Source organism: Schistocerca nitens, chromosome 5 (genome assembly GCF_023898315.1).
Source record: "Schistocerca nitens isolate TAMUIC-IGC-003100 chromosome 5, iqSchNite1.1, whole genome shotgun sequence".
Lineage (NCBI taxonomy): Eukaryota > Metazoa > Arthropoda > Insecta > Orthoptera > Acrididae > Schistocerca > Schistocerca nitens.
The window spans coordinates 629,124,720-629,145,709 of NC_064618.1; the positions used below are offsets into that span (position 1 = coordinate 629,124,720).

General features: G+C 42.1%; 1 protein-coding gene across 3 annotated transcripts in view; it reads left to right on the plus strand.

Moving 5' to 3' along the window:
* Positions 1–20,990, plus strand: part of LOC126260894 (paramyosin, long form) — a 192,240-nt gene that overhangs the window by 26,520 nt on the left and 144,730 nt on the right. The window contains exon 1 of one of the 3 annotated variants that reach the window (XM_049958343.1): positions 19,615–19,761. The exons of the other annotated variants lie outside the window; for them this stretch is intronic. The gene's annotated coding sequence lies outside the window, so the exon portion shown is untranslated. Of the gene's footprint in view, positions 1–19,614; positions 19,762–20,990 lie in introns of those variants that run through there. 3 annotated transcript variants of the gene reach the window in all.

A 20,990-nucleotide genomic window follows, 5' to 3' on the forward strand; every position in this document is an offset into this window, starting at 1 on the left:
TTCTAGAAGAGAAATAATCATACAGTGACTTGGATGCGGCGTTAAACTGTAGGTCCCACTCATAATTGATTTGATGCTTTGGTCACATGTGCGAATAAAGGAAAGAGCATACCGCCTCTAACAGTAGACGTCAAGTAAATCTAATCTACATACAGGCAGCTCAGAAACATGTAACGATTGAAGGAGGAAGCTTAGGATGGATTTTCAGTCAGGAAAACGTTTTATCTGTGTTGTTTGGTAGGATCACAGACTAGTTTAGGTTATTCATTTTCTTTATTAATACTTCGGCAGGATAAGTTAACTGTCCCTATCGAAGTTGAAAAAGTGGGGTTGACAATACGAGACGTCCTGCGTTTTCTTTATGCCAGTGGGACAAGAAAAATTTGGAAAGCGGTTTATTTTGCGACTTAGAATCAAAATTAACAGAAAGTATCAGTACCTTTTTACGTTATCGGTATTAATAAATCGATAAACGTTAAAAGCATAATATGTATCTCGTTTTATTCTCTCGGTGGCATATATCCTGTTCACATGCAGAAGTTCTGTAGCAAACTGACGCTTTCTGTGCTAGAGCTTCCCAGACATACCCCACGAGTAACAACCGTGACACTATTCGCCACCATGCGCACTTGTGCGCACGTGCCTTTGGGAAACTGTAAAGGCGTTCGGTTATGATGTAATTGCCCAGTTAAACGGAAATTTGTTTCTAACCTCATTGATCGTTGGCAATACTTACACTGTTTCCGGAAAAATATGTGGTTAAATCATCTTTCGAGATCAGTTTCGCCTAAAGTTACTGTTTCTTCGTGAGTTTCTTGTTTCTTTTCTTAACGACATTGTTTAACCCAACATCTCGTTTCTTACAGCAAGTTACCGCTTACACTGATAATGTTGCTTTTATAACTACAGTTAATACTACAGCTGTTAAAGAGGGCGAAAATTAGAGTTTAACGTCCCAGTCGTTAGAGCCACAGCGCAAGCTTGGATAAGGTAAGGATAATGGCCGTGCCCTTTTCAAAGGAGCAATCCCGGCATTTTTCTTAAGCGATTTTGGGAAACCTCAGAAAACTTAAAGGCAGACGGACGAACGTGGATCTGAATGGCCGTCCTCTCGAACGCGAGCCCAGCTTCTTACCCAGTGCCTTAGCCACCTCTCTCGCCAAGGTGTGGCTGGCTTGTAGAGGAGAAATGAAACAAAACTGACAGAGCAGGTACAGACAGGAACACCGTCTGTTACGAGACTGAGGGGAAGACGCAGAGAGAGCCAGCGAAACAACGACAGTATAGAGTTGTGCGTATTAAACGTCTTCTGCCGTAGAAATGTGAATTTGTCGTAAGAGGTTCCTCGATCTCACCCGACCTGAAACACAGAATGCAGATGCTCATTAGTATCACATCAGACCTGCGCTATTTTTGCCTCCACTGCCTAACAACACTTATTTGCACATAACTCCACTGACACTAGAGTAAGCTGCTAGACGAGTGATACAGGGACAATTTTATTCGTCTTGAATACTTGAGTAACATCTTTTGTACGCATTTGGACAAGAGACAATTTTAATACTTCGATACAAGCTTTTCTGCTTTTATTTCATATCATTTTCCAACTCACAATGATAGTAGATGACGAAATTATACCTTTCAATAGAAGATAATCACACGTAATTCGTTCACAATTCACTTACATTTGAATATCCTAAAGTGAACTGAAAAATTTCCCATAGTTGTTTTGTTTGTATGAGGCATTTTTTGTTTGGGGGGGGGGGGGGAGGGAAGGGGTGTTATCAGTCGCCTTCCGGTGTGATGCGGCCTGCCAAGATATCTTGTACCCATATCCTCATCGAATGTCCTCAATTAATTGTAGTGTATATTCCAAACTCTGTCCTCTGCTATAATTTTTCCTCTTTATGGTTTCCTCTAATGCCATGGAAATATTCCTCAAAGGCCTTAACACATGTCGTATCCTCCCGCCCCCTCTACTGGTTAGTGTTTTCCACTGTTCGTTGCTGATCCTCCGGAAAACCTCTTTATTTCTTATCAGTCCACTTAATTTTAGGGATCGTATAACACTACTTCTCGAACAATTAGATCACTTCCCTTTCCCATTAATACGGTTTTTTACAGTAAAGCGTTACTCTAGCTCTGATGTATGTGAGAAACATCTCGGTCAGTTTGTCATCAGCCTTTAGAATGTTTTCTCGTGACTTCCATCTTTTCATATCTTTAGCTAATCTTTTCAGTCCTACCACACTAAAATACACAGCATCCTCTACACTCCGTTTTGCATATTGCAGCATTTGCCTGCCCCTTCTCCTTACCCTTCCACTTTCCTTTCCAGCACCAACGTAACTGCTGTATTCCTGAGTGTTGTGGAGATATTCGACTAACCTATGCCTTTTTTGGTGAAGGTCATCCATATACATTTTACCACAACAGATTTAAAGTATTGCCAGTTTCTTCGTCACCGGATTTGTAAAAGACCACTCTTCATTTCCATACAATGCTGTGCTTCAGATGTCGACGTTGACGTACTTCGTCTTCATTTCCATACCAACGTCTCATACCAGTGAAACTGCTGACGGAAGGCGCCTTAGCCTGTGCTACTCTCATTATTATCATACTACATATTCTAATGTTCCTCTCTTACTCCAGTTATGATGTGCGTAACTGTGCGTAGCATCCCAATCAAATTTTAACGTCCATATGGTGAACCGCATGTAACCACATTATGCATATGAGTGTAAAAACATCATGAAAATGACTTCTTTTCTAATTTACTGCTTGAGTTTTCTGTAACTGTTCTGCTCGTACATTTCGGCGCTAGTGTGTTCAAAAACAGGATGTACATACCATGTGTGAAAATATACCGCCGATCTGTAATGCAAAAATAACTCAGTCACCATTATCGTTTAATAGTTATCAAGCTATTCCGGTGACTTTTATCTAAACTCTTAAAGCAGGGTAGACCTCTAGATAGATACATTTACGAGTTCCGACGACGGTGTACCAGTCGATACTCGTAATAGTTGTACTGTCCATATTTTAGATTCTAGGCAGGCCCACCTAGGTTGAAACCCTAATAGTGAAAAACACGACCTCTGCTGTGCTTTGCGTATCGGTGTTCGTCCTGGTTCAAATGGCTCTAAGCACTATGGGACTTAACATCTGAGGTCATCAGTACGCTTCCTCCTGGTTCAGTAGGAGCCGCTCTGTGGAACCCAGTAAGGCTCTCCTGATACCTGAGTTGGCAAACGACTCGCGACCGCAGCCGCGGCTGCTCCTAGGCGTCGCTATCTTTGAACCGGGCAGCCACACCTCTCCCCCCCCCCCTTCCCACCCAACCCTCTCGCCGCTCCTCACATTTATCTAGCCTGCTTGAAGGAACGGCTGGGTTTCGTTCTGACGCGTTATTCCTTTTGCTGCTGGAATCCTGTATACAGAGAGCAGACCAGTGAACAACTAAAAACTTCCCTACATTTCCGAAGGGGACCTGTGCCAAAGTGCCGACTACTAAGCAAAATACGGTCATGGGGAGTGTTTTCACAGATACGTGATTAGTTCGATGAATGTTAGACTGACAGAATCCAGTATTTAAATCTGGGTGGGCAACATTCAACACAAACGAAAGCAACAATGGAAGTGCCACAAGAAAGCGTAATAGGACCTCTAACGTTCTCAGTATACATTAAGAATTTACCACGTAAGCTTAGCAGCACTGTAACACTGTTCGCCTACATTTCTGTTGTCTACGGGAAGGTACCGTCATTAGACTGTCACAAGAAAATGCTGACAAACTTGGACAACATTTCCAATCGACATAATGATGGGCAACTCCCTTTAAATGCGGCCAAGACAGTATTGAGACTATCTCTTACGGGAACCAGGAACTGCGGGTAAGGGTTCATGCGTAGGTGACGTTACGCCAGTCGTGTGTAAAAAACGGGAAATTTAGGTCAGATGAGAAGCGTGCTTGGAAGGTCGAGGCGGTTAAGTCTTATGCACGCGTTAAGCGGGAAATCCGGGTCTGAGTCTCGGTGCGGCATAAATTTTCACCTTTTATCATTTCATTGCCCAAATGCAACTGTTGTTGTTGTTGTGGTCTTCAGTCCTGAGACTGGTTTGATGCAGCTCTCCATGCTACTCTATCCTGTGCAAGCTTCTTCATCTCCCAGTACTTACTGCAACCTACATCCTTCTGAATCTGCTTAGTGTATTCATCTGTTGGTCTCCCTCTACGATTTTTACCCTCAACGCTGCCCTCCAGTACCAAATTGGTGATCCCTTGATGCCTCACAACATGTCCTACCAACCGGTCCCTTCTTCTAGTCAAGTTGTGCCCAAACTCCTCTTCTCCCCAATTCTATTCAATACCTCCTCATTAGTTATGTGATCTACCCATCTAGTCTTCAGCATTCTTCTGTAGCACCACATTTCGAAAGCTTATATTCTCTTCTTGTCCAAAATAGGTATCGCCCACGTTTCACTTCCATACATGGCTACACTCCATACAAATACTTTCAGAAACGACTTCCTGACACTTAAATCTATACTCGATGTTAACAAACTTCTCTTCTTCAGAAACGCTTTCCTTGCCATTACCAGTCTACATTTCATATCCTCTCTACTTCGACCATCATCAGTTATTTTGCTCCCAAATAGCAAAACTCCTTTACTACTTTAAGTGTCTCATTTCCTAATCTAATTCCCTCAGCATCACCCGACTTAATTCGACTACATTCCATGATCATCGTTTTGCTTTTGTTGATGCAAATGCAACTAATGTCATTAAATCCTTTCAAGGATTCTACAGTGTTTTTCGAGCGTTTGGAGTCACCAAGGCGTGGTAATTCACATCGAAAGAATTCACAGATGCGCTGTTAAGACTGTAATAAGTCGGTGAAGCCCACACGAAAGTACAAATACTCAGGAGACATAGATGGGTATCTTTGGAAGAAACGCGACGTTTTCCCGCGAAACCGCGTTAGGTAAATTAGAAAACCTGCATTCGAGTAAGACTGGGTGGCAATTCTGTATATGTCGCGCATACTGGCGTTAAGTATCGTTCGCTGCGCAACGCATTTTGCGGGTGCTCCGGAGTATATATGTCCTTGTAGATGAAATTCACTCATACAGTTACGACTACACTGTCCACAACCGTTGTACCAAGAAAAGTGAAGCAACGTTTCGTTTCATTTGGAAACGAAAGTACGAGGACGGTAGCTCAAAATGAATAAACGCAAATGATTGATATTTTTCTCTGTGGGTAAAGGTTTTCATTGATATTGACGTGAGATGTTAATTACATCTGTTAACAAGGGGAAAGCACATATCATTGTTCAACGCGCCTATCAGGTGCAGAGTTTTAATTGTAGTGTCTGATGTATTCTGGGATAGTTTAATAGTCTTGCCTGAAGGAGCGTGTACGGAATTATTTGTGTTACTTTTTCAGCTGACAGTATCTATAAGCAAAGCACATATGTGTTATGAGTATTCCAAGCATCCTACCTTTTATCATAATTTCAGTTCTTTTTTCTCATTTTCCTTTGTTTCGAGGTAGGAGAAATGAGAATTCGTAACCAATCATTATAAACGACAAAATCCTCCTGTAACTGAAAAACAGTGAACAGTTTCCAAAGAAATCAGCTATTCTCCAACATATTGCACGTTGTAAAGTGTTAGTGTAAGTTTAGGATTATTTTCATCAGCAGATCCTAATTTTCTTGCTGTTAAATTCCCACTCTACTGGCACTGGCCGAATTTTCGTCTCCACACTGTTGGGAACCAAGAACCGTTAAGTAATTTTAACGGCCAGCTGAGCACAGAAACAAAATATTTGGCGTTAAGTGAAATGTCACAACGGCAATCCCTGAAGAAAATTGAGTGATTACAATTACTGTTGTATTGCCATTCAGCACCTGCTGATAACGTTCACCAATAACTGTTCGTCCGTGCGCTTTTATTTTAAATTAAGGAAACGTCTGGTTACTCCGCAAATTGAAATGTGAAGTGGCGTGCAGATTGCCGTGGCAACGTTCCAGATGCGAACGCGGAACTTAATGACGACCAGCCCCCGCACGCACGCACACACACACGCAGCACACACCTCAGCAGAAGTCGTTCGCACGTATAGGGGCTGGGAAGTGCCACTACGGGTCAATGAGAATTACGAATTCGGAGGTGCAGAGCTCCCCGACATCCGGCTTAAGCACACACGTGAAAGTTCATCTCGATAAAAGAGAATGAACGATGAACACGTGATGAAACTCGTATTGCTTTTTCATGGAAGTCGGAATCTTGAAAATAACTCGAAATCGTGACCGATGTTAAATTAATACAGATACATCTTTGGTGACTACAGAAACTCGTTTGTAAACAAATGTTTCAATAAAATAAAACAGACCTTCCGTTAATGTAAGAGTATTTTCATAGCTAAAACAAATAAGAGCTTATTGATTGCATTGACAAAAGGCTGATACAGCAATGCAATCAATAAGCTCTTATTTGTTCTTATTCATGGACCTACTTTATTTTGTGGTGCGAGGTTAAATTTTTCTTTAATGAAAGTTTCTTCTTCCTCCAGTTTGGGTAACGGATGGCTAACTGTTGCTTTCGTTGCTTGTAACAATGCAGGTAGAGCCGGTTTGGAATCCTTTGAAAGTCGGGAAATCCTAGCTTACCGTACTATACCTGTTTCTGAGATTATTATAGCTAGTGAGGGTTCCTACCTTTTTCCGCACGCGAGTTTGTCTTTGTCATGTCGTAGACGTTGTAAGATAAATTCCGATTGTAGTATTCACTTATGGGTGAAGGCTAGTGGTCCTTCTTCTTTGTAAGATAAATTCCGATTGTAGTATTCACTTATGGGTGAAGGCTAGTGGTCCTTCTTTGGAAGATTGTCGCATTGTGGGTGATTGTACTTTATATAATCATTGAAAGCAGTTCTCAATAAACGGTCCTTTTAAGGGCCACAAATACTACACATTGATCTTGCCAAAAGCCGAGAAGCGATTCTTCTTAATGTTTTAGCTCTCTGGGGCACTTAATGATGAAGATAAAGAATGAATAGATCAGAAATTAAAAATTTACCGTCACACTGAAGGAACATCAGTAAAAGCAGCAGAATAATAGTCAGAGTTCGGAAACATGAATGAAATGGCAGTAGAGGCACCGAATGACCTTAACAACAATGCGTTTACTCGTGGAATAGGAACAAGCGATGACCTACAAATTGAAATGGACATTAAGTAGATAATGGTTAATTCCTTACATAATGCAGCTGAGAAGATAGTGACTTTTTTACTTGTTGATGTGCGTGATGAAGATGTCGTTTTCTTTCAGTCATACGCAAATCGCTCTGCAGTGTCACAGTGGTTCCCTAACTGGCAGAGACGGTCTGAAGTAGCAATGGTAATTGGAGCTACAACGGAAAAAGCTTTATAACAGATGGGTAGCAAGACTGTTAGCAATGTTTGCCGCATTCACATACCGATCCGAAATACAATGTCGTGGAACTCATTGCATGTTTCTGGAGCATCCTTTATGACTTTGCTAAACAACAGTCCTGTATGTGAGATGGTAAAACTTCATTGGAAGTAGTACTGACTTGCACACATTATAAAGTCTTGATGGTGAGAGAAGGTGACACGTAGACAGAGACATAGACTAGTAAACTTCATTCTAAAAGCATGCATCAACTGTATTATATGTGTTTTGCACATCTGGTGTACTTGGTAAATACTCACAGCATGGAGTAAAAGAAAGAGTGCGAATTTAAAGCGTCGCTTTGGGAGAGATCACTCTGTGATGAATAGCTACCTAGTTACATTTCTCGCACGAATATATTTCCAACACACTGGAAAAATGTTCCAAAGATCACTTTGACTGCCAACAAGCTAGGGTTCATACTTGACATCAGTTAACACATTAGCAAGAAAGCTTCACTCCAAGTTTAAACGCAGCCAAAACCTCTCAGACAAACAGAAGCTAAACGATGTCAAAGTTAGCGTAAGGAGGGCTATGCGTGAAGCGTTCAGTGAATTCGAAAGTAAAATTCTATGTACCGACTTGACAGAAAATCCTAGGAAGTTCTCGTCTTACGTTAAATCAGTAAGTGGCTCGAAACAGCATATCCAGACACTCCGGGATGATGATGGCATTGAAACAGAGGATAACACGCGTAAAGCTGAAATACTAAACACCTTTTCCAAAGCTGTTTCACAGAGGAAGACCGCACTGCAGTTACTTCTCTAAATCCTCGCACAAACGAAAAAATGGTTGACATCGAAATAAGTGTCCAAGGAATAGGAAAGCAACTGGAATCACTCAACAGAGGAAAGTCCACTGGACCTGACGGGATACCAATTCGATTCTACATAGAGTACGCGAAAGAACTTGCCCCCCTTCTAACAGCCGTGTACCGCAAGTCTCTAGAGGAACGAAAGGTTCCAAATGATTGGAAAAGAGCACAGGTAGTCCCAGTCTTCAAGAATGGTCGTCGAGCAGATGCGCAAAACTATAGACCTATATCTCTGACGTCGATCTGTTGTAGAATTTTAGAACATGTTTTTTGCTCGCGTATCATGTCGTTTTTGGAAACCCAGAATCTACTCTGTAGAAATCAACATGGATTCCAGAAACAGCGATCGTGTGAGACCCAACTCGCTTTATTTGTTCATGAGACCCAGAAAATATTAGATACAGGCTCCCAGGTAGATACTATTTTCCTTGACTTCCGGTAGGCGTTCGATACAGTTCCGCACTGTCGCCTGATAAACTAAGTAAGAGCCTACGGAATATCAGACCAGCTGTGTGGCTGGGTTGAAGAGTTCTTAGCAAACAGAACACAGCATGCTCTTATCAATGGAGAGACGTCTACAGACGTTAAAGTAACCTCTGGCGTGCCACAGGGGAGTGTTACGGGACCATTGCTTTTCACAATATATATAAATGACCTAGTAGATAGTGTCGGAAGTTCCATGCGGCTTTTCGCGGATGATGCTGTAGAAGTTGCATCATTAGAAAATTGTAGCGAAATGCAGGAAGATCTGCAGCGGATAGGCACTTGGTGCAGGGAGTGACAACTGACCCTTAACATAGACAAATATAATGTTTTGCGAATACATAGAAAGAAGGATCCTTTATTGTATGATTATATGATAGCGGAACAAACACTGGTAGCAGTTACTTCTGTAAAATATCTGGGTGTATGCGTGCGGAATGATTTGAAGTGGAATGATCATATAAAATTAATTGTTGGTAAGGCGGGTACCAGGTTGAGATTCATTGGGAGAGTCCTTAGAAAATGTAGTCCATCAACAAAGGAGGTGGCTTACAAAACACTCGTTTGACCTATACTTGAGTATTGCTCATCAGTGTGGGATTCGTACCAGATCGGGTTGACGGAGGAGATTGAGAAGATCCAAAGAAGAGCGGCGCGTTTCGTCACATGGTTATTTGGTAACCGTGATAGCGTTACGGAGTTGTTTAGCAAACTCAAGTGGCAGACTCTGCAAGAGAGGCGCTCTGCATCGCGGTGTAGCTTGTTCGCCAGGTTTCGAGAGGGTGCGTTTCTGGATGAGGTATCGAATATATTGCTTCCCCCTACTTATACCTCCCGAGGAGATCACGAATGTAGTATTAGAGAGATTCGAGCGCGCACGGAGGCTTTCAGACAGTCGTTCTTCCCGCGAACCATACGCGACTGGAACAGAAAAGGGAGGTAATGACAGTGGCACGTAAAGTGCCCTCCGCCACACACCGTTGTGTGGCTTGCGGAGTATAAATGTAGATGTAGATGTAGATGTAGTGTAAGCGAACTCGTGGTGCAGACTCCAACCGTCTGATTCGGAACTCTACTCAGCACAGTTCGTTGAACTGCTGATGTGTCTCTTGGAACTACTGCCCTCTTCTTTATTTGGACAGTGCGCTGTTGCACTAGAGCTTGTAGATTTGGCTTCCTGCACCGTTGTAAAAGACGTTAGTACGAATATCGATGGGACGTGGAACACAGTAATTTCTGTTATTCACAATATTTTAGTGACAGTACCTATGGAAAAGCTACGAGATGAGTTCACAATGTTCTCTTACTCGAAATTCAACATATTTCGCTTTTTGTAAAGTGGATGAATTGAGTCCACCAGAAAGCAGACACAGTACGCCACCTCGGAAATTGTCAAGGTCATATATATAAAGATAATGTTCACAACAGTTCATTATTTTCCTTCCCTTTCATTTGAAATTCTGTATGTCGGTGAGTGTATATTTACAAATGTAATTAATTTTGTTTTGCTTTGTTTGAATAATATGAACAGACTGAATTAACACAGAGATGCGTTCTTTATTAAATTAGAGTACAACCGAGTCATTATTAAACTATTTAATCCAACGACCTCACAGTGATTTTTGAAAACGATGAACAAGTAAGAATACTCTAACTTCAAAAATGTATCTACCGAATATAGTTCGAAAGTATGATGGCATTGTTATCTTGCAACGGAACGACAACATAAGAAATTGACGGCAATAAATTATTACAGCAAATGACCAATTTCAGTTACGTTGATCATTACAAAAGAAAGTGAACAGCCATACAAAGATAAGTCGACAAATTATTAAACGACTTACGCGTTTGGTCTTAACACTCATGCATGAAACGTGGATTTTGATCACGAAACTGAAAGGAACCTTAAAGATCTAACGATGAATGTAAGCGAACACGTAGAGTTAGCAATGATGACGTTAGTAACGAACTCAGTATTTCCAGTGCACCAAAGTATCAAATAAAAACTGTAAATGCTGGAAGAAACATTTTCAACTCATTAAAAAAATGCCAATAAGATTAAACAATTTTAAGGAACTATTTCAATCTGAAAGGAAAGAAAGGGTCCATGTGGAGAAAACGAAAATATGGGTACTTTAAAACCCAATACATTAAAAAATATGTAAGAGAAAAAGTAGAAGAAAAATAAAAAGTTGGTGTTGATTGGACCACATATAGTGCCTAGCTTTCGATTCCATTGCAACTACAAGTTGGCGTAACGATAGCGGTTAACTCGGCAAAACATCTACATCCACCTACACGCAGCCGCGCGGGATTAGCCGAGCGGTCTTAGGCGCTGCAGTCATGGACTGTGCGGCTGGTCCCGGTGGAGGTTCGAGTCCTCCCTCGGGCATGGGTGTGTGTGTTTGTCCTTAGGATAATTTACACACACACACTGCTACAGCTCGTGCATCTGGTGACGCCATCCGTCGCCGCTGTAGTTTTGTAAATGTCAAAGCAAGTGGCTTGGCCTCCTTCCACGGTTGACCAACGCTGCCTCTACGCGGTACAGACGTCTGCGCACTTTCCTGGATCTCGTCCAGTTTTCGTGACACCGCCTGTGACAAGCCGTCATTTATCAGAGCGTTTCAACTTGTGTTCTAACGCAGCGCAGGTCTGCAACAGGTACCAGAGCCTTAAGGAAGCAGGGAGAGCGTTTGCTCTCAACCGAGAGGTCTGCCTGCGAGGAAGTAGGGGAGAGGCCAGTCGCGCACGCATCGCGTAAGATCCGCGCATTCGCGCATTCTAGTTTCCAGATAAAAATATTTGTTGTAGAATTATGAACCAGATAGTAAATTTTTTCAGGCGCGAAAGAAGGTTTGAGAAGAACTGCGATTAGTATAAGACGTAAAATTTGATCTGAAAAATCAACACGAAAAACCAAATGTAGAGGCAACTAAATTCACTTAGCAGGTAGTTTCTTTTATGAATGTAATGGTTTGGGGTGAAGGAAACCACGAAAATTAGATTAAAATGGCATTACCACAAATGGAAAACATTCTCCGTGTCAAATCTCACGTTTGTTAGGAAAATACACAACAACGTATCAATATTTGTACATAATTGATCTGTATTCAAAAAAACTGGGGAGATATTGTGATACCACAGAATTATGCTTCTCACCGTATCACCGCAAAAAATAAGAGAAATTAGAAAATAAATACTTTATTGGAGTTTTGCACTGCCTGTGTTGTTGATATGTACTATGCACGACGTCAACAATACATTGAGCTGTATTTTCACCAGCTGTATTCTTGTATTTAATACAGCTCACGATCGCGGCAGTGCCTGTTCCTTCATCACAGAGTGCATCGAGCCAACACAGGCACTGCAATATAGTATTTCATGACTAAAAACACGGCCTCTCCGTGTACTGGGTTCACTGTATCTGTGCGAGTACAGGATGTAGGCAAAACGGTGACGTAGGGAAGTTCGGGTCAGTCCAGGTAGCGAGATCGGATAGCCGAAGCGGTTATGCCGACCTCTTGCGTAAAGCAGGAAATCAGGATTCGAGTCCCCGTCGCGCACAAATTTTCATTGTCACCAATAAATTGTGCACCTGGAGTTTAACCATAGTCTCAGATGAGGATATACTCGTATTAACAACGTTCTACGTGCCATACCGAGGAAGCATCTGGGTCCAAGGGCCAATAGAAAAGTTTTTGTACCAAGTGCCATCAATACTGACGCAGTACGTTTTATTTGTGAGCATACAGGTACAGAAATACAGCAGTAAGTTTTTAACTAGTAGAAGTGAAGTGAACAAATACCATTTCTCATGTCTTTTAAATTCTGGACTCCAGAGAGAATCTTGGCTTGTCGCAAAGAGCGTGCGATATGTACAACGGATGTTTCAAAGACTTTCTTCATGATCTGGCACCTGGATCAAGTCAATGGACGAGAACACGATAACACCGAAGACGCGTTTTGTGAAAAAACAGCACGTAGAACCCTTTCCATGTCCATTATTCTATTGATTTCAGGAGAGGAGGCAAAGTAAAAGAAGTTGTACTGACAATTAATTAAACTATAGAAAGCTAAATACATAAGAATAAAATAAAATCAATTAATTTAAAGAATAGTATACCTGTTCGTGTCCACCTGTCTTCTAAACACTGCAGAGCAGAGTAAAAGTTATGCAGGAGAGCATCTGTAAATTTAAAAAAAAAAGAGGGAAGTGTCCGATTGGAACCATGAGGACGGTCCGTGTGTCGCCCCTGGCAAGCTCGCAATCAATTGGTTTAAAACACTGCGCACAGAAGGAGGGGTTCCGGGTTTCAAGATCTACTTCAATTTACTTTTCAGTATCATTTGACAATAATTGACTACAGTCCTCAAAGACGATAGCGTGTTGATTAATAACTTTCGACAAACTACATCTACCTACATAGGGTACCCTGTACCACTATTAGTCATTCCCTATCCTGTTCCATTCGCAAATAGACGGAGGGAAAAACGACTGTCTATATTCTTCCTTATGAACCTTAATTTTTCTTATCTTTGCGGTCCTTAAGCAAAATGTATTTTGGCAGCAGTAGAATCATTCAACAGTCAGCTTCAAATTCCAGTTGTCTAAATTATCTCAGTAGCGTTTTTCGAAAAGAACATCGTCTTCCATCCAAGGATTCGCTTTTGAGCTCCCAAAGCATCTCCGTAATATTTGCTTGTTGATGGAACCTAACGGTAACAAATCTCGTGGCCTGCCTCTGAATTGCTTCGATTTCTTCCTTTAATCCGCCCTAGTGTGGATCCCAAACGTTCAAGCAGGACTCAAGAATGAGTCGCACTAGTGTTCTATATGAGCTTTCACTTAGGTGAACCACATTTTCATAAAATGGTATTACTAAATGCGAATGTGTTGCAAAACATTTATCTTGAATTGTGCATCCATGAAATATTCAGACTAATCGTTCAATAAATGTAAAGAAAAAGTGGTGTATGTGCACAGGAGCCCGGTTAGGTTATAGGACTCAACACAAGTACTGTGGCATGTTCTATGCTGGTGGTCACCTGGCAGGTGCGTACATAACAGCTGAATGAACCCAAGTTGAGCGTTGCTGGAAGCAGAGCTCAGCATCTGCTGTACTGAGTAAGCTGCTAAACAGTACCATAGCTTCCATGTCGATTCTGTTGTAGCGTGACTGGAACGAATAATCTGATTTGCATTCACCTATGTAACTGCCTCCCTTCCCCAGGCATCTCGTTATATTTGCATACTGCTTATTATTAGTGGGGAACGACACAGCAAAGCATTAAATGTGTGGTGGCTCCATTTTCGATAAAAATTTAATACTATTTTAACCCGAGCTCTAAAATTAAGCCACCGGTATAAGGGGCATAAAATAAATTTTTATAAATTTCTGAAAACAATATCAGTCAAATGTATTGTGAAATGATTTGTCTAAAAGTAAGTAATTAAATAAATCACAGAAACATCTGGTACATCTCATTTGCCGTACGTGATTTCGAACGTCATTCAAAGAGCGTCAAACTTTCTTTTATCCACTTTATTCCTTAATTTTAGATACGTCATTATACAAAACATTTAACCCAACTTCTTCAGTTTCTTTTATTTTTTTATTTTCAAGTTTTGGTCATAAAGCTCGATGTTATTGAAACGTACAACATTATCACATACCTAGGAACAAACATTCTGCTCAAATTTAAAAGTTTGCACTCTAGAAAATATTGTCACTTCCGTATTTAACAGTCTACCTGTTATATTATTACTATACTCTACACCAATAACAAGTAAGTGGAATCAAATTAAGGCGATTTATTCCCAAGAACCATTTACAAGTTTCAAATATTTTCAAATAGAAGCTATTGGGAACTAACAGAAATTTACATTTTCGAGGCAGGGAAAAATGTTTAAGCATCACAGAAACTCAGCTCATTTGCAAATATCATGTGCTTCATGGTAAAATGACCTTCCGTTTCAAGGTAGAAAACGCTGCACTACTCATGAAGTATGGTTTAACTGTCCACATGTTACGTAACTAGTTTTTAAAAAATACAGAATTGTAATCGCCTTAAAACTGTGTAACCGAAGAATTAGCAATATCCTCCAAATAGTTTTCATCTCCTCAACATCATGCCCGTTAGTTCTCCAGGTACTGCATTCCCCGCATATCGAAGATAAGTGGCGGCTCGGAAGCTCTTCGGCGACGATATGTAACAGATTTTCCACAAATCATTAATAAACATGATTTTCTCCACTTATCTCCATTCTCCCATCACTCAGAAACAATTTGAAATTATTGTTTTCCTAATTTGTGTCTGAAATTAATATTTTACCAAGGAATAAAAAAAATGTGTGTCGCCGGATCGTTACAAGCGGAAGGAAACTCTCGTGTAGGAAGTGACATTAGCAGAATTGTCGAAGTAACGAAGAAATAATTAGCAGTAATTGACACAGATGAAGAAAGCATTCTTCAATAAGTGGGCCAACAACGGTAAGGAGGTGAGGAAAGAGTTTGTGAGAGGATACAGCTGGATCACATCATTGTGTGGAAGCGGTACGTGGGCAGTAGTTTGAGTGAACTACATAAAACAAAATTACATAGGGAATTGTGTGTAGTTGTTACGTAGGGATGAAAGGGTTAGTGAAAGATAGGATAAGATGGAGGACAGCATCAAAGAAGTCACAAAGACTGACGACTTATAAGAAGTTTTCTGCTGCCACAACTGCATCGTCGTACGAGACTTTTCTGTAGCACAACATTCGTATGTACGAGGGGACTTCAGAAGTAAGTTACACATGTACTCTCCTGCCAGGGCAGTTGCCGAACAAAAGTGGTATATTGTCAGAAAAGAATAAATGCTCTGGGTTTCCTGCAGACACGATTCTGCTGCGCTCCAGATAACAGGTGCACAGTGTGCGAATGAAATGACGAGGCGTCTGGAAATTATTCCAAAACTAAAGTACGCACGACGGTACGAGTCTTGCCGGCGAAACATCTAATTTGCACACAGAGTCGGCCGTGATATTCTGTCAATGTGTGAACCAAATGCCAGCCGCAGTTAAGTGGTGCCAAAAATTTGAGCAAGGCTCTACAGACGTGGGGATGCTGATCGGGAAGGAAGGCAATCGTCGTCGTCCACAGGCGACAATGTGCTGGCGATCGAGGAACTGACTAGCAGCTATCGCAGTTTTTTCAACAATGAGGACGTTCTCACAGCAGTTACGTGACCAAACACCGGATTTCTGTAGTCGATGAATTAAAATGTTCCGATCATTGTTTACAGACTTGGTGAATATGTTGCAGAATAGTGGCATCTATCTGTCACTTTGAAATGTAGTGCAGCATTCAGTAAACTTACTTCGCCTGCCAGAATAACATGTAATATACAGGGTGATTCAAAAAGAATACCACAACTTTAGGAATTTAAAACTCTGCAACGACAAAAGGCAGAGCTAAGCACTATCTGTCGGCGAATTAAGGGAGCTATGAAGTTTCATTTAGTTGTACATTTGTTCGCTTGAGGCGCTGTTGACTAGGCGTCAGCGTCAGTTGATGCTAAGATGGCGACCGCTCAACAGAAAGCTTTTTGTGTTATTGAGTACGGCAGAAGTGAATCGACGACAGTTGTTCAGCGTGCATTTCGAACGAAGTATGGTGTTAAACCTCCTGATAGGTGGTGTATTAAACGTTGGTATAAACAGTTTACAGAGAATGGATGTTTGTGCAAAGGGAAAAGTTCTGAACGGCCGAGAACGAGTGATGAAAATGTAGCACGCATCCAGCAAGCATTTGTTCGCAGCCCAGGAAAATCGACTCGCAGAGCTAGCAGAGAGCTGCAAATTCCACAAAAAGGTTAGTTATGAAACCTGAACGTCAACCCGAGGCGATGGATCGGCCGCCAGGCAGCCCGTGACAGAGCACTTCATCACTGGCCTCCAAGAAGCCCTGATCTTACCCCCTGCGATTTTTTCTTATGGGGGTATGTTAAGGATATGGTGTTTCGGCCACCTCTCCCAGCCACCATTGATGATTTGAAACGAGAAATAACAGCAGCTATCCAAACTGTTACGCCTGATATGCTACAGAGAGTGTGGAACGAGTTGGAGTATCGGGTTGATATTGCTCGTGTGTCTGGAGGCGGCCATATTGAACATCTCTGAACTTGTTTTTGAGTGAAAAAAAACTTTTTAAATACTCTCTGTAATGATGTATAACAGAAGGTTATATTATGTTTCTTTCATTAAATACACATTTTTAAGGTTGTGGTATTCTTTTTGAATCACCCTGTACTTTTTGAAGTCACCGTGTAACATACCTCCCAAAGATATTTACCAGCAAGTTGGGTCGTTAGGTGACAACAACTGTCAGTTATTGTTAGTCAGCTACTGTCTCGTGTTGTCCAAATAAGCCGAAAACCATTTCTTAAGGTAATTAAAAATGTTATAGCTACATGCACAGTTTGTGTTTAGTTCGATAATGCTCCTTCCAGGTGCTTAAATGAGATGGTTTATCTGGAGAAAGAAATAGCATATCAATTTGGAAGCTAAGTGAGTTCAGGCAGCAGCGAGGATACATTTACATCTACATCTAGATCACTTCCCTGCAACGCACCCCCAAGTGCTTGGCAGCGTTTTTGCAGAACCACTTTCAGAATATTTCTTTATAGTACCACTCTCGAGAAAAGTCGAACATTTAAGTCTTCCCGTGTCAGCACCGATTTCTCTTATTTTATTAAGACAGTCACTAGTCCCCATGTACGTTTTCGCATTCGGAGGAGAAAGACGGTGACTGAATTTTGTTGAAAAGATCTCGCCGCAACGAAAAATGCCTTTGTTTTAATGATTGGCATCCCAGCTTGCGCATCATATCCGTGGTACACCTCTCCCCTATTCCGCGATAATACAAAACGATCTGCCTTTCTTTAAGCTTTCTCGATTTCATCCGTCAATACCGCTGAGCAGTACTCTACCAGAGGACGAACAGGCGTAGTGTAGGCAGTCTCTTTAGTACATTTGTAGCATTTTCTAAGCGTTCTCCCAAACAAAAGGCCGTCTTTGGTTTGCCTATTCGCTTTAGTACTCACGTGCGAGCACTCAAACTTTTCATAGTTTAGGATCAATTGTCACTTTTCGAACCATACAGATGTCTTGTTTAAGTCATTTTGCAATTCGTATTGATATTCTGATGACTTCAATAGACTGTAAACGACAGCACTATCCGCAAACAACCTAAGAGGGCTATTCACATTGTCCCCCAAATTGCTTATATAGATTAGGAACAGCAGAGTGCGTAAACACTTCCATGGAGAGGGCCAGGTTTTTTATTTATTTGCAGCATGTTCCATCACAGTATTTGTAATACTACATGTATGTATTGAGTGTGTGTATGTGTGTGTGTGTGTGTGTCGGGTATAGTGTAATGTTTGTGTTGTATGATGATGACAATGAGAGAAGGGAGAGGGTAAAACCCGTTACCAGCAGATAGCCTACTTTCAGGGAATAGTACAAAAGGGACTGCCAAGCTTACCGTCCCCACGGATCACCATCAACAGATCACATGCCCTGACTTCAGCCGGCCGCGGTGGCCGAGCGGTTCGAGGTGCTTTAGTCCGGAACCGCGCGACTGCTACGGTCACAGTTTCGAATCCTGCCTCGGGCATGGATGTGTGTGATGTCCTTAGGTTAGTTAGATTTAAGTAGTTCTACGTTCTAGGGGACTAATGACCTCAGACGTTAAGTTCCATAGTGCTCAGAGCCATTTGAACCAATTTGAACCCTCACTTCATGCGACACTGCGGAGAGATTTGGTAGTTAATCCAGGACACTAATGCAAAGTCTAGTAATCAGGAACGTTGCGCCACCACCTTTCCTCCCCTTGCCAGCCAAATACTGCAGTGAAAATTTTTTCCTCCACCAGGATTCGAACCAGCTTAACCCTAGTCGAGCGCCACCGTACAAATGTGCGTTAGCCACCTTTTTTCCGTCTTCATTCTAGTCAATTTATTCGGGCGGGTGTTACCTGACACTTCTACAAATTGGTCGTTCAATACTTTTCTGTACCGAGCGAGGTGGCGCAGTGGTTAGCACACTGGACTCGCATTCGGGAGGACGACGGTTCAATCCCGCGTCCGGTCATATTGATTTAGGTTTTCCCTGATTTCCCTAAATCGGTCCAGGCAAATGCCGGGATGATTCCTTTGAAAGGGCACGGCGACTTCCTTCCGTAATTCGATGAGACCGATGATCTCGGTGTTTGGTCTCTTCCCCCAAACAATCCAATCCAATCCAATACTTTTCTCAGTATTGTTTTTTATTGCAGAGGGCAGCTAGCCCTCCGACGGAACGCGCTTAGCTACAGTGCCGATGCCAGCTCGGAGATGGTGGCGGTTAGACAATGCCAGGTATCACTACTGTTTTCACACGACGACTTCCCGTAAAAGTTACTTTGAACTGTATCCTTTCTGACAGAAAATGAGTTGGTAGGACAAATTTTATGCCAGAAATTTATGAAATAATAATAAATGTGTGACTAGGGCCTTCTGTCGGGTAGACCGTTCGCCGCGTGCAAGTCTTTAGATTTGACGCCACTTCGGCGACTTGGGCGCTTAGGAGTGACATTCTGTCGCGCTGATCACTCAGGTACCGGGGGCGGATATTTATGAAGTAAGTCAGCTGGAGAGGGAGAATGAGACATTAAGGACTGGGCTGGAGCAGAACACGGTGCGGTCCCAGGAGGCGGCTCGGGTGTGATTCTGGAGAGCGCAAAGTGGCGGCCGGCGGCAGATATGAGGAGCAGCTTATGAGCGCGACCTCGGGCGCCGCCCCTTCTCCGCCAGCCGAGGAATTCCTGGCCAGGGTGCGCGCGCACGCGTGTCGCTTCTCCACTCCTGCGGCGTGCTCTTCTCTTCTCCATCCCGGAGCGCAGCGCATTGCCCACCGAGTGCCTGTGCCGGCAGCAGCAGCCTCCGTACAGCCAGAGGTGAGCGGTCGCCGTTCGAACCCCGCGGCACCCGCGCCGCCGCCGCCGCCGCTGCCGCGCCTCGCGATAACAATAGCAGAGCACTGACTGCCGGCCCGATCCGCTCACCATCTGAGGTAAAAGCGAACCCGCTGACTAACCCAGCCCACCTGACGATCGCCGGCGCTTCCGGATCTTCGACGGGCTACGCGGCTGACGCAGTGCAACTTTTTCTGAGAAGGCGATTCAGCTAGATAACCTCAGTGTGGCGCTGATTAACGCTCCAGTAATACACTGATTTTTAAGGCGCTACTTTCCGCTTATAGAATAACGTACGCACAATTTACCACTTTCCTTATGCTTGAAATTGGAACATACACTAAACTGTTTTATATGTCCCTGCAAAATATTTTATGAATAACACCGTCCTCGTGCCTCGGTCGTAATCCATCGATTTTAATTCGAAGTACACAATATGTTTCAAAATTTGTGTCCGTTATCAACTGTCTTCAGCATAAAAGTGAACTAAATTATAAACGATTACACTATATTTGCAGGTTTAACCTAAATAGTGAAGACTATGAGAATGTGAAACTTACGGCTGCAGAATCTTCGTTAATATTGTTGTCATCAATCCGAAGACAGGATTAGCTTACCAATCTAATCTCCTCTTTTCGTCAGTCTGTGTCATGAATCTCTTCTCTTCTTAATTTTATTCCCTACATGTCCATTAATTATTCTGTGTACCCAGCCATTATTCAACATTTTTCTGTAGCACCACATTCTAAAACCCTCTAATCTCTTCGTGTCCGTACAGGACTATCCTCCAGACAAGTGCTTTCAGAAACCACCTCCGAACACTTAAATTTATATTCCACCTAAACATACTTCTCTTTTCCAGAAAAAGTTTCTTTCTATTGCCAGTCTACATTTTTATATCCACTTTCTTTTTGCTGCCGTCAATTATTTTGCTTCCCAAATAGAAATACACCTCGACTACTTTCAGTATCTAATTTCCTCATCTAATTCTCTCCACATCGGCAAATGTAATTCGAGCACACTCATTACGTTTGTTTTGATTTTCTATTCCTCACTTTACATTCTCCTTTCGAGGCACTCTACATTCCATTCAAATCGTGGTCCAAATCCTTAGCGTCTCTGAATTACAATTTCATCGGCTAGCCCTAACATTTTTATTTCTGCTCCCTGAAATTCAATTCATTTTAAAAACTCCTCCTCACATCATTTAA